The 23810-nt window shown below is 37.7% G+C and overlaps 1 long non-coding RNA gene across 1 annotated transcript; it reads right to left on the bottom strand.

The window, feature by feature from the left end:
- Nucleotides 1-7006: 7006 nt before the first annotated feature.
- Nucleotides 7007-17477, bottom strand: LOC120865753. Its single transcript, XR_005721498.1, has 3 exons — nt 17296-17477; nt 10938-11058; nt 7007-7613 (listed from the first exon to the last, which is right to left on the bottom strand). It is a non-coding gene; the product is annotated as an uncharacterized LOC120865753 (long non-coding RNA).
- Between the last annotated feature and the right edge of the window lie 6333 nt (nt 17478-23810).

Raw genomic sequence — 23810 nt, 5'->3', positions numbered from 1 at the left:
AGCCCACACACCCTAAGCCCATGCTCTGCAACAAGGGAAGCCTGCGTACAGCAGCTAGAGAGGAGCTCCTGCTCACTGCAACTACAGAAAAGCCGGCGCAGCAACAAAGATCCAGGACAGCCAAAATAAATAAATAAAGAGCACCTGTTAAAAATTGCCCTAATGCACTTACCGAAACGAACAGTCAACAGCTTGGATTTTATGCACTTCGCGCTCTAAGAGCTCGCTATGAATTAAATCTGCATGGCCTGACAATAACATTATCTGAACGTTCAAAACTAATTACAGTGCTGCAAATATTCTGCAGGAAGCTAAATCAATATGAAATTTAAAAGTGCACAGCAAGCTTATGTGCCTCATAATATACCTATGTACCTTTTTAAAATTATAGCATTGTGATTTTTTAAATTAACCATCATTCCATCCTGATTTGTCTTACATTACTACCAAAACATAATCAATCAGAAATGGACAGAGAACTTGTTCATTCAACATTTATAACCACCGTTCAATAATTCATATCTAATGAACCAGAAAATATTCTCCCTTGTGTGATAATTATCTTTGTATATGTCTTATATTACTCTATCTGTCATCAGCCAAAACACCTAGTGTAATACATTGAAGATAGACATGCACCTATTTGTTGATGGAAAGGTTGGAAGGAGAAGGAAGAAGGGAGAGAAGGAAAGAGGGATACCCACTTTTGGATGTTTTTATTATACATTCTCAAAAATATAAGCTTAACTGTAACTGGGCAAGGATATTATAAAAGATTCTGATTTTTGCAGTTAGATCATTAAAATTATTTCAGTGCTTCTGGATAAAATTTACTTTTAGAAAAGTTGAGACTATGAGGACAACTACTATATCTCAGGGATAATGTTATAGAAATATTTTCTGGTTTTCACATTCTAATATTTTACAAAGATGTTTGATATCCTCTAAATTAGATATGTTTAAGTATAGTTACTGTTTATGAACAATTAACAGTTTTTTCCCGGATGTGAGACCATTCCATCACTGTTCAAATACTTTAACTTAAAAAGAAATAATATAAAGACCAATATTTGTGCTAGTGATGATCAAGTTCTCATAATTAATGAATTTTCACAAGATTTTTTGGGAAGGGTTCCTAAGAGTTCAGGTCATCAAAATGAGGACAGTTTTCTTTTTCTTAACTTTGAGGTTTTCTAACTTTGTTTTGTCTCATAGCTCCAGCTTTGGCAGTGGCATCTTGTGGTTAACCTCAAAGTGAGCATCTTTCTTACAGTTTCAACTCAAATTACATTTATGTTGACCAATCCTAAATCTTAATTTCAAACACAGTTGTTTTCTCCAAGCTCCAAATACCTCCAACTGCCTAGTCAACATTACAATTCAAAAGCAGTGTTATTTTCACTTAAAAATGAATTTAAATGCCAATATACTTTTTATTCCTTATCTTCCTGTTTAAATCAGTGGTTCCCCCTATGACACATGCTTCAAATAATTTTTGACCTGCCTACATAGTGGCAATCACCTTTTCTCTAATTTGTGATGGAACTGGAGACTTTTGGGGGAGGAATTGCAGTCACAGACTGGAAGACTTGTGGTGCTTTAAGGTGTGAAACTTCTTCCTGATTTAATGATGTGACATGCAAAGTCAGTAAAAAGAAGCATGCTATTTAAAAGCAGAGCTCATTCAATTAAAAAATAAATAAATTTTAAAAATAAAAGCAGAGCTCAAGATCTATAATATGACCTGTTACCTTGCCTGTCAAGTGACCTTGAATATCCAGGAAACTATATCACTGAGAAGTTGTACCATATTTGAGAGTCAGCAGCAAGATGCCACAGAATCCTTTCGTGTCTCCATCAGGATTTACCTGTGTTCCTGACAAAAGATGAAAGATGACATCATTTGAGATACCACATAAGCTAGTGAAGATTCAACCCTCACGATATACTTTTTCTAACTTTCCTAGCCTTACTTATCTGCTGTTGATTGTTGACCAGTGCACTCCAGCTGATCAAATACGTATCCCTGAACGTAAACTATTCCAAATGGTTTGGATTTTCTATATTTTCCTAGTATGTCATGGAAAGACTAGCTTTCTAGGATTCTTGTCATCTCCAGATTCCCTGATGTAACTCTGGAGATGTAACTCGTTCAGTGAACAAACCTGATGAGTGTGAGATGCTTATCACAAAGCAAACATTCAAATTCTTATTTTCATTAGGTTTCCTAGGGTCCTATTTTATCCTACTTTTGGATTAACCGGAAAAAAAAAAGTCTCATTATTTTTCTGAACATTCTTAGGTAATACAGTATCCAGTGGTGACTTTTAAGACACAAAATACAAACTAAATTTTTTAACAAATGTTTAGTTACATGAAATAATCAACACTTTGATCTTCATTCAAAGATATCATTCAGAGACTATCATTCAAAGACAGTCCTTCAGTCCTTTTCCTCTGCCATACAGCTAAGGGGAGGGAAATGACCAGCCTCTCCCCTTTATCCCTCCCCCTCCCTTTCTACTTGCTACTTCTGCTACTTTCTACTTCCCTTGCTACTTCTGCTCTTCCAGGTTTGGGGTAGGAAGGATTGGAGGGTAGGAAGAGGGATCTGGAAAATCTTGTTTGCTTTGGTGAGCAGGTTTCATTCTCTGAGTCTGGAAGTTTGAAGAAAGCTGCGCCCTCTTTGCATGTGATTAGGTTTTTCCGGAGCCGCCCTTCCGTACTCCACCCCCGCACCCCAAACTCTGTTCATTAGAGGAGCTCTCTGACTCGTAATTTCCTCTATTCTGGCCCCTTAGTCCTGTAGCTTTTCAGATTTCAGAGGTTGAACTCCAGCAATTCTCTTCATGTTCCTCAGGGCTGTGGGGAATGGGGACGGGGCAGGAAGAAAAGTAAGTAAGCCCTCTATAATCTTACTCCCACCTTGACCTAGTCATCAGTCAACTCAGCCTTTGAGCAGGGGGGAAAGAACTGTAGAGAGATATTTTGAGGTGAGACATTAAGGAAGCAAGAATTATAAAGGAAGTTTCAATTGACCCTATAGAGTTACTTCCACTCAATGTATTAAGAAGGGAATACTGTGATTCAAGTTTTAAACTCAAGTGCGTGCATGCTCGGTCACCCAGTCACGTCTGACTCTTTCAGAGTCCATGGACCGCAGGCCTCCGGGCTCCTCTGTCCATGGAATTTTCCAGGCAAGAATACTGGAATGGTTTGCCATATCCTACTCCAGGGGATCTTCCCCCACCCAGGGATTGAACCTTCATCTCCTGCATTAGCAGGCGGATTCTTTACCACTGGGCCACCTGGGAAGCCCCCACAAATTAATCAAACATCCACTGTATTTCCTAAAAACTCTGAGGATCTGTGAAGCTGTTAAAAAATTCTAGAATAATTTTTCTCCCAGCAATAGGAAGACAGATTCTGCCTTTTTTGCAGACTTAGAAAGTAATAGTGAAGTGGAAAAACCCAAAGGTTTCAGTTTTATCCATATTCACCCATAGCTGTGCAGATCTGACCTAACTTGCTCACTGGCAGAATTCTGTCTCAACCTCCGTTCTATCTGTTACATGGCATTGTAAAGCTGAAATTGCCTAAGACCTTTAATTTAAATTCCAAGCAATGGTTTGGAAAATCCCACAATGGTCAAAAATTTTGGCAGCAAGAATGGAAAAGTGAGCTTTGTCAGGACAAAAGGACAGCTCTAACCCCTGAAAGTAATCAAACGCCCTTCAAAGAAGGTTTCTGAAAGTCAAAGCATGTCCTGGCTGGTTAGAGACTCCACTCCAAGCAGCTCTCTCAGAAGGTTAAAATTACACCAATTCAAGATCAGAGCTTTCAGTGCAGGGTTGATATTGAAGTGTGATATTTAATTCAGTGGGATAGGATTTTCAGTACAATTAAATCCAAAGCTATGGTTAGGGTGACTATAAAAAGGACATTTGGTTATCCAAGTACTGTGATTGATAGAATATGTTTGTTCATTTAAGACATTCAAGATCCTGAGAAGTAAATTGATAAGTGATTCGTTAACTGCAGAGGGGAGGGAACGAGCAGGAGGAGGACTAGGGAAAGGCAAGAAGATTAGAAGAAAATTAAAGTGGACTTTTAATCTCTTTCTATAATTTTTCTTTGCTTTTTCATCTAAAAAGCCTTAAAATGTGCCTATTCATGGCCTTACCAGAAACAAATGCCTGAAGAGAAAGAAATCCAACTGATTTTTAATTGTTGACACCAAATTGAAAATTCAGAACAGTTTCTAGGAGAAATGTAAAGCTAGTCAGATACTAATGTGAGCGCATTTGTCCTCTAGAGCTTGAGAAGCGACAGCACAGCCCAGGGAAGTGGAGCACACGTTAACTAGGGCCAGGATGTAGCCAGTCAAGACCCCTAAGCAGCATGAAGTGGGTCTAGAAAGCTACAGGCCTGCCTGAAGGCTGCATAGGCGTCTTCCAGTGGTCTTCTGTTATTTGACTACTGCTGTGAATTTGAATTTGTATTTCCTTTCCACTGTTTTCACATTATCAAAGTATTTATATCCATGCCATACATACTTTCAGCCTACCGCTGTCTACCGTACTTCTTGCAAAGTAAGCCATGTTATAAATAATTTAATGAGTTATTTAATAATGATGATTGGTAAGTATTTATTTCAGGATGCGCCCAACAAAAACGGAAATCCTCATTTTTCACATGGAAAACTAGGAAGCTTAGTTTATTCAATGAACTCCCCCATGGCCATTTACCCAAATGGAAAATGTCAAAGTCAGAAACTGAATATATACATGTCTTACTTCACTCAGGACGCATGCTCAAAATACCATGCCTCTATTTTCTCTTCCTTTGGAGCTGGCTTCTCATCCTCAATGCTTCCATAGCTCTACCTGTCCGAAGGGGAGTGTTCTTTTGAATCAGTACTCACTACACTTTCTGTTCTTAGTTTGGCCAACTTCTGCTGCCCACCGAGTGAACTGCATTTGTAAAGAAGCTTCTAAATTTTTAGAAGGGCAAAGCCTAATTCTATCAAATAACTTTCTATCTGGATGCATTAGAGCCAATGGGCAGGTGAAATATTAGGAACTAGATCACCAAAGTGGAAGGGAAGACCAGCTTCTCTTGGGGTCCCTCTCCTGTCTCACAACTGCAATTTGCACAAAGATAAATATTCTGGAGGGATAATGATGACAATGATAGGCAACAACATTGAAGATAAAACTCTTCCTACATAATTGTTGAGCATTTTCATTTAACATCCCTATTAGTACATGCTGTTGCTGCTAAGTCACTTCAGTCGTGTCCGACTCTGTGTGACCCCAGGGACCCCTGTCCCTGGGATTCTCCAGGCAAGAACACTGGAGTGGGTTGCCATTTCCTTCTCCAATGCATGAAAGTGAAAAGTGAAAGTGAAGTGGCTTAGTCGTGCCTGTCTCTTAGCGACCCCATAGACTGCAGTCTACCAGGCTCCTCTGTCCATGGGATTTTCCAGGCAAGAGTACTGGAGTGGGGTGCCATTGCCTTCTCCTCTATTAGTATGCAAAACTCAACTAAAATCTTTTAAATTATATAGAGAATAGCATATATGTTTCAAGCCAGGCAAATCTATTAACAAATTTAATTTCTAGCAATCAAATAAACCATCTTTCTCAAAGCATCATCAAAAAAATCCAGTTGTCTTGTCTCAGCCATTTCATTAGCTGATGTCCAGAAATGAACTGACACCTTTAGAACTCATAAATATTGTTTGCAAAATATATTTTACTTGAGTGATTTTTCCTTATGACCTCAAATAACTTGACTCAACTGTTTTTCTTCATATAATACTGACTGCCTTTCTGCCAAAGTAAGAAATCCTTTCACCCTGTGATATGCTGCCTTCTACCCCTTGCTACCAAAACTTCCAGGTTCCTAAAACATCAATGTATCTTTTACATAACGTTGCCCTTTGAGGTAATGCTTGCTTTTGAGTCATCTGTCTTTAATTTCCTTTGTCAGTTTTTCTCCCACTCTAGTTTCAGTTAAATATAACCTGGCATTCATATAACATTACCATGATCACGATATTGTGAATGCTATCTAAAGAGTTTCCATATTCTGCACCTCCCCTGGAGATTACCTCCCATCTCCGGGAAACACTTTGGCCTCCAAGTTCTAGTTTCTTATGTCACTAATAGCTGACACTCATCCTGATTGAGGGAGTCCTACCTGCCAGAAGTAAATGATTCCCTTTAGGCTGGAATAAAATAACTATGTTGCTAATTATGCCCACTGCTTATTGAGTACTTGGTACATGCAAAGCAACCTGCTGAGTTCATTTCCTTTCTCATGGTGATCTTATGAGAATGTATTCTTGGGACTTCCTGATGGTGCAGTGGCTAAGATTTTATGCTCCCAATACAGAGAGCCAGGGTTCAATCCCTGGTTTGAAAACTAGATCCCACATGCTGCAACTAACACCTGGGATGGCCAAATAAATAATTTTTTAAAAAAGAATATATTCTTTTCCTTAGAAATTGTCAAGGTGAGGAATTAGGCACCAAGACACAAAGCCATTTGCCTGCCATCACCAGCAGATAACAAACTAGAGATTTTAACCCAGGCAGCCTCGCTCTGGAGGCTGCTTGCCCAGCAGTTTTAGAGTGTCCATGGCAGTTTGCAGGGACAGTACTGAGAAGGCAGAGTGGTGGGCAGCAAAGCAAATGAAGATGGATGGGCTCCCTGGATGAGCAGTGTTCAGTGTGTCCCAGACTCCACAGTTGTTTGAAAAGTATAAAAATCAGTGTGAAGGGGATATCAAGGATGAACGCTTTCAAGACTGTATATTCATTTTACTCAATTTCAGTGTGTAAGAATACAGATGGCTACATAATTTCAGCTGGTCTGTGTAAATGATTAGCAAAACAACTCAAGCCCATGGCCTATGGGGAAATTGCCAGTGTGGTTCCAGATGCTCGGAAGATGTGCTCCCTGGATTAAGCCAGGCAGGGTCCCTTAGGTGAACCAGTGCCATTCTGTGAATCACCCCCCAAGTGTGTAGCCTATGTACTGTATTTTTATTTATTAAGCAACCACGAGAGACAAAGCTGCAGAGGATTCCCAGAGCACCAACAAACAATAAAAGAAAGCCCAACTTGTTTTGTTCACATTTCAATTCTCCCACATGCCCCTCTCCTCAAACTGCAAAACTGCTGTTCATCCCCACGTTGACTTAAATGAAAAGCAGTAATCTGTTGGGATCAGTTTCTTTTAGGAGCAAATAGCAATGAAGCTCGCTATTTAAATCTTCCTTCCATTGATGCACCTGAGTATTTAAATTGCACAGTTAAAAGTAATGAGCAGTTAGTACCATTTTCTGCCGGCATCAAACTGCTCTCTCCCGTTATCTAAGAGAAGGTATTCCATTCCGAGCTTCTCAGATGAAATAGGAGAGACTTCTTACCTGTTTTTCTTTTTTATTCTCGTAATTCCTTGGTTCTCCCAAGTCTTAGCCCAACTGCTGTTAATCCTCGCATGCTTTCTTTACATGCTAAAGACCTCCGTGAAGCTGTCCCAGCAATAATGCTTTCTTCTTGCATTTAAAAGAGCTGAATTTAGAAAAGATGGTCACGATAACCCTGTATGCGAGGCAGCAAAAGAGACACAGATGTATAGAACAGTCTTTTGAACTCTGGGAGAGGGAGAGGGTGGGATGATTTGGGAGAATGGCATTGAAACATGTATAATATCATATAAGAAACGAATTGCCAGTCTAGATTCCATGCAGGATACAGGATGCTTGGGGCTGGTGCACTGGGATGACCCAGAGAGATGGTATGGGGAGGAAGGTGGGAGGGGGGTTCAGGATTGGGAACACGTGTACTCCCATGGCAGATTTATGTTGATGTATGGCAAAACCAATACAATATTGTAAAGTAAAAAAAATAATAATAAAATTGAAAAATGAAATTTAAAAAAAAAAATAAAAGAGCTGTCAAGATTAGTCAATCCACAACATAATGTGTTTTCCCTATCATTCTTCCTCCAAATCAGTGATAGTAATTTCTTCTGCTGTGAATTCTTTATAAAATAGTAAAAAAAAAAAAAAGATTGGCATATTTTACTTGTAGCTCAATGTATGACTTGCTGTTTTGCCAAGCAGTGATTTCCAGTCAAATGTGTCACAGTGAAAAAAATAGTAACTTAAAAATAAGCTTGCTGATGTTCGATGACCCAGGCTTTGCAGGGTGGCTTCACCCAACCACTAATTCTCCACATTAAGAAGGATTGAGCCTCAAAGATCTCAGTGTCTATTCTGCAGTTACTGTGCTTTGTCTTCTCTCTTTGAACCAGTGAAGTCACTCAGTCTTGTCCGACTCTTTGCGACCCCATGGACTGTAGCATCCAGGCTCCTCCATCCATGGGATTTCCCAGGCAAGAGTACTGGAGTGGGTTGCCATTTCCTTCTCCAGGGGATCTTCCCAACTCAGGGATTGAACCCAGGTCTCCCGCATATTACAGGCAGCTGCTTTACCATCTGAGCCACCAAGGAACCCTCCATCTTTAAACTGGATACATTGTAACACGAGGTGCGATAATGGCCCATCCAGACTGGTGCCTGGAGTCAGTGGCTCAGTTTATACTGAACAGTGTCCATCTGGTTGATGGTCTGCTCTCTGTCCTACCTCCCACCATTCCAGGCCACCTGGCGTGGGTCTTCCTCACTGTTTCAGGGAGTAACAGGGAACCCACACATCTCACAAGTTTCCTCTGTGAACAGCATCTTCACCTAACATACTCTAGGATCTGCTCATTTCCAGGAAGTCCAGCCACTAACCCACCGCACACCTCTCACCTGCCTGAAATGACTTGGTATTACACTATGCTGCTGCTAAGTCAACGTCAGTCGTGTCCAACTCTGTGAGACCCCATAGACGGCGGCCCACCCGGCTCCCGTCCCTGGGACTCTCCAGGCAAGCATACTGTAGAGGGTTGCCATTTCCTTCTCCAGTGCATGAAAGTGAAAAGTGAAAGTGAAGTTGCTCAGTCCTGTCCAACTCTTCGCGAGCCCATGGACTGCAGCCTACCGGGCTCCTCTGTCCATGGGATTTCCCAGGCAAGAGTACTGGAGTGGGTTGCCATTGTCTTCTCCGATTACACTATAGTATGCTTTTTTTAAAATAAAATATTTTTTAAAACAGGAAAACCAAGTGTAAGTCCAACAGTAACTCACTGTTTTTTGGAATATGCTAATATATAGCATTGAAATGACATAAAAATAGAAATTTGTGAGTTTTTAACAACAAGCAGTCAAGGAAGCTTGAAAAGGCAATATTTAAGTAATTTAACCAAACAATATGTAAGTAATTTAACCAAGCATTAGTCTGTGTGTGTGTTAGTTGCTCAGTCGTGTTCAACTCTTTGCGATCCCACGGACTGCAGCTCACCAGGCTCCTCTGTCCATAAAATTTCCCAGGCTAGAATCCTGGAGTGGGTAGCTGTTCCCTTCTCTAGGGGATCTTCCCACCCAGGGATCAAACCCACGTCTCCCACATCACAGACAGATTCTTTACCATCTAAACCACCAGGGAGGCCCTCATGAGTCTATATTTAACGTTAAACATTAAAAACAGAGAGGAGAAAACTTCTCAACTCTCTCAATATAACTTGCCAACAAAAGAATTCATGTTGTAGTTTCATTAATTTTTTTAGCATTATTTCACATTATTTTTAAATATATGTCAAAAACATATATGATATTTAAAGAACGGTGAGACAAATATCTACTTAGCTACCATAACCTTGTTATTCTGTTGATTTTTTATAGTTACGTAAAAATATTACTAAACAGTATGCTATTTGATTTGTCCTAATTCCCCTTTTATAATGATGGAATCACAGCACAATATATGTGGAGATTTGTGTGATTTTCGTGTGATTTTCTTTTATTTCTCAATATTAACCTTTTGAGCTGCATGCATAAATTTGGGAATCTAATTTGTTTATTCTGTTCTTAGAAGACAAAGAGTTGCTTCCCAGTTATTGCTTTTGTGCAAATACAGTCATGATTATTATTGTACATATCTTCTGGTACATATAGCAAAAAAGTTTCTTTAAAGTATATTCCAAAGAGTGGAATTGCTGTTTTTAGGTAATATACATATATACTTTAACTAGGTAAAGTCAAAATTTTTCCCGAAGAACTACTGGTTAATGAGATTAATGAGATTAACAATATTAATGAGAACCTAATCTTCCAAATACCTATAATCTTAGATTTAAAAATTATTCCAGAAGGTTGGGTCAAATGGCAACTAACTGTGATGTTATCATTATTCATCTGATTCCTAAGTAACATTTTTTTGTATCCTCCGGGAGTTGGGGATGGACAGGGAGGCCTGGCATGCTGCGATTCATGGGGTCGCAAAGAGTCGGACACAACTGAGCGACTGAACTGGACTGAGCCATTAACGAGTCCTCTATCCTGAACTGCCTGTTCGTGCTTTTACATATTGTTCTAATGGGTTGTTTGCTTATATATTCAATTTTATATGTTCTTTACACTTTTCTTAGCTACAGTTTTAATGTGTGGCTGATACTGTGTCCAGTTTGCTTGTTTTCTTGCTCTGTTTTAATCTTACATTTAAGTCATATTGGTTCCAAAGAACCATTTTGAAAATTTTACTGGCAGTACCAAGAATCTCTGGACCAATCTGGGGGAAAACTGACAGATTTATGATACTGAGCTCTCCCTATCAATATACATGGTCTAATTTTTCATTTATTTAGGTCTTCTTTGATTTCTTTCAGCTAGTATCATTCTATTCTTCATAAGAGACTCATACATTGCTTTTCATTTTATTCTTATGACACATTTTTGCTGCATTTGTATGTGCTATCTTTTATTTAGCAAATCCTAAGCATTATTTGCTAATATATAAAAATAAAATTGACTTTAACACCTTGAATCCTCTGTTCAGCAACTCTGTTAAATCTCTTATGAATCCCATTGATTTTGGGAAGACTTTGGGTTTTCTCTTCCCTTTGAGATAAGGATGGTATAGTGGTGCACCCTGGAAAAGGCTGGGAGAAAAGAATACCCCCTTTCGATTTGAGATGCATGTGATTAGCTGTATAACACTGATACAGAGGAAAATGTGAGCAATGCAAAAGCCAGTCAGGCACCCTCAAACTGCAGAGTCTCTGGGGAGCTTGTGTAGAAGATGCTGCCTAGGGATTTTTGTTGTTGTTGTCCATTTAGTGTTCAACTTTGAAGCAAACCATTCAAGAGCCTCCTCCATAGATTTGTTGTTCTCTATCTTCTGGTTCAAAAATTGTTGACTAATTCATTAAAAATGTATATATTTTTTTTACCTTTTAAAGAGTAAATATAGTAGTAGTACATAAAATAGACAAAATGATAACATTTTAGGTGAATACAGCATGTTTTGAAAACATCTCTACGTCAAGTTCAATTTTGTGCAACAAATATTCATTGAGGGCTTTCCATAGGCAAGACTCTGACCCATTAAGAAAAGTATTTGTTTGGTTATCCTGTGCCAGGAAAAATTAAGAAGATAGTAAATTTTACTAATATAAGCCATCAATCTTAGAAATAACGCTCACCCCCATCTTTACTCTGTAATAGGTTTATCACCCTGATTTATTGGATAATTGACTAATCCATCTTGCATACGTAGACAAGAATTCATCAACCTGAGATACTTAAATGTATTCATCATTGAAAGAAAACTCCAACTAGCTAGCCATTACGTCCTAATTCATTAGCAATGGTCATCACTCAACACTTTCAAGAGAAAAGTCATACAAAAGAAATGCTTATGAGAATTCTTTTTCTGACTCAATGAAAATTCTAACATTTTTCAGTTCATGTCTAAAACGTAGAAATACTATGGTAATATTTAGCCTGAAAAGTGTTAGTTGCTCAGTCCTGTCCAACTCTCTGTGACCCCATGAACTGTAGCCCACCAGGCTCTTCTGTCCATGGGATTCTCCAGGCAAGAATACCGGAGTGAGTAACCATTCCCTTTTCCAGGGGATCTTCCCAACTCAGGGATTGCACCTGGGTCTCTTGAACTGAAGGCAGATTCTTTACCGTCTAAGACACCAGAGAAGCCTAATATTAGCCTGTGTGTGTGTGCTAAGTTGCTTCAGTTGTGTCCGACTCTTTGTGACACTATGAACCTAGCCCACCAGGCTCCTCTGTCCATGGTATTCTCCAGGCATCAATACTGGAGTGGGTTGCCGTGCCCTCCTCCAGGGCATCTTCCCAACCCAGGGATCAAGTCCACGTCTCTTACATCTACTGCAGTGGCAGGCAGGCTCCTTAACCTAAGTAGTTTTAGGGACAGAATTTCTAGTAGCAAAGAAACAAACCTTTGTAAGCATAAGAAATTTCTGAACCTGCTGTAGATTTTCAATAAATGTTATTTTCTCCTTTTCCTCCTTGTGGTGTGTGTTGTGGGTTAGTAGGGAGGTTATATCTTTCAGAAGAGGTAACACTTCGAAGACTCAATTAGATGTTAAGTATTTAAAATATTTAAAAGATTTAATGCTCTTCCATTTAGTTCATTTATTTGAGCTACTCAAGTCTTCTATACTTGCTACATCTGCTAGCAATACAAAAATATATTTATTTAGAATCAATGCAAACAATACTGAAATATATTTGGTAAAATTCCAAACCCTCCACTATTGCTACCAATTTCATTTCCCTCCCCAGAAAGAATAAAAGCAGTGTACTTTGTAACTTTAGAATGTTTTTTTATGCATTTACATAGATGGATTCATTGGAAGGACTGTTGTTGAAGCCCCAATACTTTGGCCACCTGATGCAAAGAGCCAACTCACTGGAAATGACCGTGATCCTGGGAAAGATTGAAGGCAAAAGAAAGGGGTGGCAAAGGATGAGATGGTTAGATAGTATCACCAACTCAACGGATATGAATCTGAGCAAACTCCAGGAGATAGTGGAGGACAGAGGAGCCTGGAGTGCTGCTGTCCATGGGGTTGCAAAGAGTTGGACAGGACTTAGTGACTGAACAACAACAACAGATTTATTCATAAATGGATAAAATGTTACATAATTTAGAATAACTTTGTTTCAATATAAATGGAATCATAAATATTTATGCAAAATTATTTTATCATAATAATAGGTCTTAAAATGTTTCCATGTTTTATTTGAAAAATATAAATACGGAAGCATTGCTTTTTCAGCTGCCACAGAGGAGTATTTTTTATATAGTTTAGGATATTATCTAACCATTCACTTAGTGATGACAATTTATAATATTTACATCAATCTATGAATATGTTTTAGATCATCCTGGTGTGAATATCCTTATAGATGCCTCCTGTAACAGAAGTGAGCAAGTATGTACTAAAGATACTTGGACATTTTATTTTCTCTAAGGGAAAGAAAGGCCTAGAAAATACATACACCATTCTTCAATCTACAGAACACATCCAGAAGATTCCTTTAAATTCAGTTATGTGTTTCTCAATATGTCCCTCTAGTCAATTCTCATGCCCATGCACTCTGTCTTTTCCCAGTTCAGTTAGCTCTATCAGATTGTGGAAGTTTTGTTTTCCAGATTAAAACTTTAGCTATGATTTCTAGTATCCCAGGACTGCCTGACATGTGATACAATCAATAATGTAGCTGGTAGGAAAAAACTGCTTAAATTTGGCTGAATTCTGTTTGGTTGGAAATAAGCAATTTAACTCAACAATTTGTGCAAAAATTAATACATATAAGAACTCTGTTAAATATTTTGTTAAATATTGTGCAACCACCTATTGACCTTTGTAATATTGTACAGATCATTTTCTAAAATGCAGTGTGTATTATATCATATATAAATATTGAGGTTTTGTCAGTAAAATTTATATAGCATTGTTTTTTTTACCTTACCATAATTTATTTAGGCTATTTTGTTTCATGTTGCTACAAGTTTGAATTTTTCCTGTAGTTTTCTAAGCAAAATCTTTCTCTAATTTTGCAATAGCAATTATGAGGCATTATCTGCTTATTTCATTATTTTTTACCTATAGTTCTAACCCATTCTAGATAATGCCCACTGTTTCAGCTTTCATGGAGAAACGTTGTTGTTGTTCAGTCACACAGCCATCTCTGAATCTTTTGCGACCCCATGGACTGTAGCCCACCAGGCTCCTCTGTCCATGGGATATCCCAAGCAAAAATACTGGAGTGGGTTGCCATTTCCTCCTCCAGGGGATTTTCCCAACCCAGGGATTGAACTCATGTCTCCTGCATTGGCAGGCAGATTCTTTACTGACAGTAGATTAACTCAAATAGCAAACAAAAGGGGCTTACTTAAAAAAAAAAAAAATCGCTTAAGTTTTTTTCCCCTTGTACAAAAAGGAAAACAGAGTAAGATAAACAGAATAGGCATAACTGTCTTTAAACTATTATTTTCAATGTAGAAAAATTCTATCCTTCAAATTTCATTTTTTTTAAATTAATGATTATTGGCTTCTTTTCCTATTTTTCCATATTTAAAGAGAAATGTATATTTTATTTTAAAATAGAAAAACATCATTTTCTATTTCAAAAATACAAGTTTTTAAGCATTTTAAAATAGAAAAATATAAAAGGAAGCACAAAGCTGTATAATCTTACCTATCCAAATTATCTATTAACCTTTTAATTATCTGTACAAATTGCTTTCTAAATACAAAGTATGTTTATTATGTATTATTTAAATATTTGTATCTCAGTTGTTAGCAAAATTGCGATCATACCATTATTTTGTAACCTACAATAATTTATTCAGGTAGTTTACCAAATGATATTTACTTTATTCCAACATCTTCAAGGAGATCCAACCAGTTCATTCTAAAGGAGATCAGTCCTGGGTGTTTGGAAGGACTGATGCTAAAGCTGAAACTCCAATACTTTGGCCACCTCATGCGAAGAGTTAACTCATTGGAAAAGACTCTGATGCTGGGAGGGATTGGGGGCAGGAGGAGAAGGGGACGACAGAGGATGAGATGGCTGGATGGCATCACCGACTCGATGGACATGAGTTTGGGTGAACTCTGGGAGTTGGTGATGGACAGGGAGGCCTGGCATGCTGTGATTCATGGGGTGGCAAAGAGTCGGATATGACTGAGCGACTGAACTGAACGTCTTCATAACTTAAACAGAGTGTGCAGAAATAGTTTTATTATGAATTTGAAATATGAAAACAAAAAGATTGAGACTAAGGTGAAATGATTGGTTAAATATGAAAGAACATGACTGAAATGATATTAAATATTAAAAGATAAAAAAGTAGAAAAATACCTATCAATGGAAAAGAACATGTAATGATATATGAAGGTCTGCAAAATGTCCCAAGGTGCACCAAATATACAAAAAAGAAAAAAAAAAGCAGTGTCTAGGAATTCCGATTTAAAGCCCATCATCATTTCAGCCAAAATGACCTGCTGACCAACTTGCTTTTAACTAAATTGCTTTCAGTGAAATTATGTTCTATAAAATTGCATTTGTCCACATTGCTTTTTCTAAGCTATTTTTTAAATTATTTTTTAATGGTCAAATTATATGTTGCTATTGGGACAGATTTAGGAATCTAGAAGCCATTTTTTCCCCATGGTTAGTTCTTTTCTCTATCTCTGCATCTCTCTGTCCCTCTGATCATCTTTATCCTCAGATTTCTTCATTGATCAACTTCTATCCATGAGATTCTTCCTGTGAATATAAATGTCATTTGAAAGATGACCTTCTTCATACCGGACCTTCAGAAATACTCTTGAGTCACGGCTTTTTAACCACAGAATATCGTAACTCACCTAGTTTTAGGATGTTCCCTTCAGTCCTCTTTTAAACGAAATTTCATGCCTCAGGTTGTTATCTCTCCTTATAAGATAAAGACCAGGGCTTCCCTGGTGGTCCAGTGGATGAGACTCTGCCTGCCAATGCAGGGGACAGAGGTTTGATCCCTGGTCCAGGAAGATCCCTCGTGCTGCAAAGCAACTAAGCCTGTGCATCACCACTACTGAAACCCATATGCTGCAGCTGCTGAAACCTGTGCTCTGGAACCTGTTCTCTGCAACGAGAAGCCACGGCAGTGTGAAGCCAGGCACCACCACAAAGAGCAGCCCCACTCGCCACAACTAGAGAAAGCCCACATGCAGCAACAGAGTCCCGGTGCAACCATAAATAAATACATATTTTTAAAATCCTTAAAAAAAATAAACATGAAGACTAAATATTTTAAGTGAACTCCTGAATAAAACATGAGGTGCTGTATAACCAACAAACAAATCAACCAGGCTGCTCTGTCACTCACCGGAGCATTTTACAATAGCACACGCTTTCCACGTATCCCAAGAACACTCTATTCCCCCTACCTTCTGGCTTCATCCTCCAGTTCCCAAAGCTGTCTGCACAATGTTACTGCCATAATAACAATGCAGTAGAAAAAAAAGAAATTATCACTATGCCAGTATCCACAGCCTTTCTCTCCTGAATTCCAAAGATTCTTGTTTGAAAGGCCGTCTCTTGACTTCTTCTCTGTAGCTCCAATCCAAACAGCAGGCTGCCTGTGAGACTGCACTTTCCCAGGAGCTGTACCAAGAGCAAGAGAATGCTGAAATGTCACAGGGCAGAGGGTCTGGTGACTGAGGTGTGGTGGACACGGTGCATGAGAGTGTGTTGAGTGAGGCTTATGAGGTCGGGGGGAACAAGTGAAACAGAGGAGCAAAGTGGCATGAAGGCACAGGACATTTTTACTTTTGTGATGTGTGGTTTTCATGAATGTCTAATATTGAAAGAAGAGATTATATTTGAAAGCATTTATGGTAAAACATCCTGGGTCATGGAGAGAGTGAAATGGCCTGGCTGGACTTGTTAAGAAAGTGAAAAGCAAAAATGATACCTCAGAGCTTCTGGAGTCAGATTAGTGTTTCCTTTTAACGTGATTTTGAGAGACTGGATCATGTGTAGACATGGCTTATAAATATCATCACCTGGTCAAGAGCAGAATAACATGTCCTGACCACTCTCACACAGGTAAAATTAGAATTAAAAACCATCCTCCACTTGATGACAAATTCCCAGGGATCACTCTAATACCAAGGGGCAACTCTGGCTCCCTTGCCATCGTTTTTTGCTTCAACCATCTAACAGAAATTTGCACAACAATCACCAACTACATTCCAACTCAAATTTCTCTCAGCTCTATAATCAACCCATATCCTATTTTGCACGAATCCCTTTCAGCCTAACCACATCACACTCAGCATCTCACTTGAGAAGGGAACACAAACCTGTCATCTGAGCAATACTGAAGTCTTGCTGGAACATGACTAGCTGCAGTGTTTAGGAAATTGCATTGTTCTGGAGAGAAAAATCTTAGAAATCTACAAATCTCTCCATACCTTATGGCATCCTTTTATCACTCCCATGCCAAAGGGGACCAGAATTCACACTGGCAGTATCGGGAGGGGAATAGCCCTGTAAATATATTAGATGTTAGGTTCAAGTGCTGTGACAGTGGCAGCAAGATTTTTGTACATATTTTCGAAAGAAATCTACCATAGTATAAGGCTACCCTCGAGAACTCATCTGGACCTACTTTGTAAACTCCCTGAATCTCTCACTTTCCTTGTTACTGCTGTTATGACTCCTCAGAAGCATATCTTTATGTTTGCCCTTATTTCATTTGCAATATCCTGTCATATGAAAGTTGTCCTTAAGTTCACATTTCCCCTAAAAATGCCTGTTTTGTACACATGCCTGGCACAGAGGACAATGTTGGTACATGTGCCCATTTGACAGTGCCTGTATCCTCTGTCTTCTTTACTCTTAGTTCCAAAAGCTCAACAATGCCTGCTATGGTAGCATAAAGGATCTGCACTGATTTTAATCATCAGAGGAAAAAAATTCATAGTAGTTAAGTCAAAGATACGAGAAAGTGCAGAAAAATCCTCTGTTAAGATAAAGGACTAGGACCAAATGATGTTTTGCAGTTGTTTACAATGCTCTAGGAGCTGAAGTTTGTAAAGAAACCATAACTAGTAATTCCTAAGCATGCAGTTACCTGTGTTAGGGTGGTCAGCAAAGGACCCTCTGAGGATATTTTCATAAGAGAACCAAGTAACAAGATGCAGAGAGCCATGTGCAAACTTGAGAGAAGATCATTCCAGGTACAAAAAGAACAAGTTCAAAGGTCCTGAGGCAGGGGGAAGCTTAGCAAATTCTAATGATAGGGCCAGCGAATCACAGATGAAGATACATCTGTGGGGAGAAAAAGCATTGTTAGTGTTTGCCAGTCTGAAGATTATTTTCCAAATATTTGCATAATAATGTCTATGCTGGTCTCAGCATCTCTAATTTTTTTTCAAGTTTGTTACTTTCACCCTGTAAAAAAATTGTTTAAAAAGACTTACAAAGTTGCTTAACATATTCCAAGTTATCTGAAAAAATTTTTTCAACTTGAGTAGCAAGAGAAGATAAACACAATTTGTGAATTATCTGCTTGGGAAGGGCACTTGAGAAAAAAATATAAAGAACATCTATAAATAACATTTATATGAAAAAGTTTAAAAGAGTATCATTTTCCCTAAACCATTATATCATTCAACTACACAATTTTTGTTGGAACATAAGGAAGTGAACAAGAACAGGGAAGCTTGGAACCTGAAATGTAAGTTATGACTTCTCATTGATTGTTTCTAAGAGGAAATTAATTATGTCTTTCTTAATAGAGGGATAATAAGGGAAGTGGAGGTCTACAGAAGATAGAGAAAAAGGCTATAAAATGTTTGATACTTGAATAAAGTATTTTAATTCCCAGCTGAGAGTCCAGTGACAACTACCATAAAATCAGGAGGACCCAGTAAAGACTTGGAATGAGCTAATTTTACTCAAGAATGAGAAAAAAAAAATCAGCATGAATAATAATTAAAGATTAGAGGGAAATGTATTTAATACACTTAACTTTGTAAAAAAAAAAATTCTGACCTAAATTATATATTATTCATTTAAATTCACAGTATTTAAATGCACTAGACAGTAATTCTCATAGACACTAAGTATAGCTCTGTTAAGCACTCTTCGTGTTTTAAAAGAGTGGAAAAGGGACTTTGGTTTAAATCTCTCAGTTAATCGCCCTTATAGGAAGTCTAGAGGTTAATATGAGGACTTAGCTATCTCCACACACCAGGTGGGTAAATATGGACATTTGAAGTATAATGTCCAGAAGATAAAAAAAATTTTTAAATCCTTGCCTTGTAGCCTACAAAATAAAAATATTTTTTAAATATTAGTGTAAATATATCCAAAGTCTTTATAAATTTTCAGCTAGATCAGTTTTGCCAGCTGGTAACTTTAGAGGAGAAGGAAATGGCAGCCCACTCGAGCATTCTTGCCTGGAGAATCCCATGAACAGAGGAGCCTGGTGCGCTAGTCTATGGGGTCGCAAAGAGTCGGACACGACTAAGCAACACACACACACACAGCTAATAGACACACACACACACACCTAATAGAGGCTTTTATGACTATGATTCCTCATCTTTGAAGCATTCTTTCAGTGAAGAATATTCTAAGCTCTATATTAGGTTGGAGGAGAAAGTTAATTAAATGCTTGAACTTTCCTAGATGGACTCAGATGTCACAATCTATTTTTTTCATTGTTGGGGCCAGAGAAAAAGTCAAAAATGTGCTCACCGTGATAGGAAAAAGATCTACTCCTTCAAATTAATATTTTTAATGCTGCTTATTACTTCCACATAGTCTCAGTAACTGGTCTCCCAGTTTGCTTCCACATATTGACATGAAATTCTTCCCCATTTTACAGCCATTCTTCTTTTACAATGTTTCTACTAAAAAGTGCTGTTTCTAAAAGGGCTGTATCTGGATTCTAGTGTTGGCAACAATTTAATTTGCCCTGCGATGTTCCATCTTCTATAGAAGAATCAGCCCCCTCAGAAAGCATATTGTATACATCCAACACTAAGCCTGTGCTAATTTCGAAGAGAATCTCCTACTCAGATGACCAGTACTTTTACTGCCACGTCTCATTTCAATTCCTGTATTCTCATACTGCTCTTGAGTGCGCTCAGATTTACTGTTAGCTGTCTGCTTTATAAATTGTAATGTCAGGCACGAAAATACCAGACATTTCTCATGCAGTTTGGGCTCCATTTAGGATCTTAGGACGCTCTTTGTAGCTGAATTGTGAAAATACTATTTGTAGATTTATAATGAATTTTTGAGTTTTGTGGAATCATAAAAATCAAAAGTATTTACTCCATGTCCTGACTATAAAATTTAGTGGGTATTAATTCTTATATTTTAACTCTATATTTGACAAAAGTATACATTTATTAACAAGTTTCCAACAGTAACTGATACGATGCATTTAGAATCCTTTTTCTGGATTTTTTTCTAGTAATTTTTTTTTTTCCAGCTGTAAAACAAGACAAAATTCTAATCCAATCCCCATTTCTTCTATTTACTAACAGTCAAATTTTTAACGTTATTTAAACCTGGCTTCCTTGATCTGAATAGTAAACATAATATCACTGTCATAGGCCATTATAAAGATTTAATAACTGAATATAAAATAGATAACTAGTAAAAACCTATTGTATAGTACAGGAAACTCCACTCAATATTCCGTAATGACCTATATGGAAAAAGAATCTTAAAAAGAATGAATGTATGTATAAGTATAACTGATTCACTTTACTGTATAGCAGAAACCAGTACAATGTTGTAAATTAACTATACTCCAATAAAAAAATTGTTTAAAATTTTTTTTTAAATCTTAAGAAAATAAATAAGATACAAAGATGTAATGAATAGCACATGGAATATAGTCAATATTTTATAATACTTTTAAATGGAATACGACTGGTAAAGATATTATATGTTGTATACCTAAAACTAATATTATATTGTAAAAATTTGAGATAATAGGGGCTTCACATGGAGTTGTAAAAAAATGATACAGAAATTTCTTCTTACTTTTAAACCCATTTCCCTCAGTAGAAGCATTTTTCAAAGCTATAATTCAATATCACAGCCAGGATATAACGTTGATGGAATCTACACACAGGTCTTGCATAGATCGCCCCAGTTTATCTGTACTACTATGTGTGAGTAATGTTTAAATTTTTATTTTAAAGTAACTTAAACTTAAAAAAAACTAAATAATAGCAGGAACATTTTTTCTTTTTCCTAAATAATTTTTAAGTTGCCAACCTGATGCCCCCAATATATTAAGTATGAATTTCCAACAAACAGGGACAGTTTCACATATACAGAATTACCATCAAAATCAGGAATTTAACATGGATACATTATTACCACTAATCTCCAGACTTGATTCACATATCACCATTTTCCAATAACATCCTTTCTAGGAAAGGATCCACTTCTGTTTAGTTGGCATATCTGTTAAGTTCAGTTCGCATTGGATCTGTTCCTCCATCTTGACTTACATGACTTGACACTTTTAGAAATTGTAGGTGAGTCATTTTATAGTATGTCCCTCAATTTGAGCTTGTGTGATTTTTCTTCATGACTAGATTCAAATTACGTATTTTGGGAAGAAGTATCAGAAAAGTAATACTGAATTATTCTCATTGCATTCTATCAACTTATAAGTAAGTTCAACGCATGCTATTACTGGGGATATTAAACGTAAGCGCTTGACAAAAGGTATTTTCTTTCAGTTTCCCAAGTTACCTTTGTAATTGATAAGTATTTCATGCAGAATGCTTTGAATCTAATATTGAATAGTAATATTTTATGCATCATTTAACTCTCACCAAAATATTTTACAGGCATTGATTTTTTGCTGAGTTACTTATTACTCTGATTGACAAATAATTATCTTATTCTATAGTTCTCTATTACTTGGCATTCCTCTGTTTTGAAAATCTTTCAACTCTTCCATTTAGTTATTCATTCATTTATTCATGCGTTCATATCTGCATGAACTTGTAGATTTATTTCGATTTTATTCAATTGATTCTAATATATTTCTAGTATTTATTTTAATGCTCAGGTTGTTCCAGATTTGACTAGTGCGGATCTCAAAGTAGTCTGTGTATCCTTTGACATGGTTCCATCTCTGCTGCTGCTGCTACTGCTGCTGCTAAGTCGCTTCAGTCGTGTCCGACTCTGTGTGACCTCATAGACGGCAGCCCACCAGGCTCCTCCGTCCCTGGGATTCTCTAGGCAAGAATACTAGAATGGGTTGCCATTTCCTGCTCCAATGCATGAAAGTGAAAACTCAAAGTGAAGTCGCTCAGTTGTGTCCGACTCTTAGCGACCTCATGGACTGCAGCCCACCAGGCTCCTCCACCCATGGGATTTTCCAGTAAGAGTGCTGGAGTGGGGTGCCATTGCCTTCTCCATCCATCTCTAGGGGAACGTTTCTTTAGTGGAACGTTTCTTTATTTTCTGGCACATCAAGCTGTTCATGACTCACTTGTTTCTTCCCTTTTTCAGCCCAGGAATCAGAAATTCCTCCAAAGAGCTCTGGTTCCTTTTAGTGGAGAATGGTGTTTACAAAGGAAGATCTGAGTGAACAATATGCTCATTGCTATTGGTGCATCTCTGCTCCCAAGCTCTCTCAGACAGACTTAGGGTATATAAGAACTATACTATATAGAATTACATCATTTATCCCCACACTCTCCCTTCCTTTCTTTGTTCCTTCCTTCATTTTTTCTTTCTAATCTATTGAAAATTAAATTCACATGAATATTTCCATATTTAACCCATTAACATTTCTATATTTCCAGCATTCCAGGGTTTATCCTCATTTTCTCTTTTTCCATACTGTAACTCCCTTTTCAAACAGCAATAAATCAGACTCAGCTTTTCTCAATATAAATAACTATTTAATTATTTACCTGCTTAAGTACTCAACTCATATCAGGGCCACCATCACCCTCCTCTTTATCCTCCTCATCTCCTCACCACTGATGCAGACAAACTTCCCAAGTTGCTTGGTTTCTGAATACCCTATACCATTTGCTACCACTTCATTACTCTACATGGATGCCATCCTCACCCCATTCAGTCCTCAGTCCTTCACATTAGATGCCACTGCTAACTTCCCCCATCAGACATCTTCCTCAACTGTCTCATCCTGGAGTAACCAGGCCAGGCTGCCCCCCACCGCCATGCACCTAAGCCCCCAGACACTCTCGTACCTCACTCAGATTCTGAAAGCCCCCCACTTTAGGTACTGTATGCATGACACTTTTTTCACAACTTTACCTAACAGTTTCTTGACCAAATTAGGAGGAAAGGAATGGAGAAAATGAGCAAGTAAAGGGAAAAAACGGTTTACGGAAAGAAATAATCAATCACGGGTTTGTTTATAGGCCCCTATCTTACACTATACATAAAAGTCAACTAAAATGGATTAAAGACTTAAACATAAGGCCTGAAACCATAAAACTCCTGAAAGAAAACATCATGTTGTCCACCTTTTAAATATATGCAATTTTTAAAAAATAAATACAAGTAGAATTACCTTGAGATCCAGCAATTCCACGTCTGAAATTTACCCCCAAAAAATTGAAAGCAGGATCCAAAAAGGTTTTACCAGGTCCTATGTTCCTTGCCGCATTATTCACAAAAGCCAAGTTGTGGAAACAAAAGTCCATTAACAGATAAATATATAAAGACACTGTGGTATGTGCATCAAATGGCATACTATTTAGCCTTTAAAAAGACATGAATTCTGCAATACTCAATCATGTGAACAAACCTGAAGGAGATACTAACTGAAATAAGCCAACTACAGAAGACAGCT

This window comes from Oryx dammah, unplaced genomic scaffold (assembly GCF_014754425.2).
Source record: "Oryx dammah isolate SB20612 unplaced genomic scaffold, SCBI_Odam_1.1 HiC_scaffold_7, whole genome shotgun sequence".
Lineage (NCBI taxonomy): Eukaryota > Metazoa > Chordata > Mammalia > Artiodactyla > Bovidae > Oryx > Oryx dammah.
Note: the sequence above shows the minus strand (reverse complement) of the source record. Positions and strands in the feature narration are given on the sequence as shown.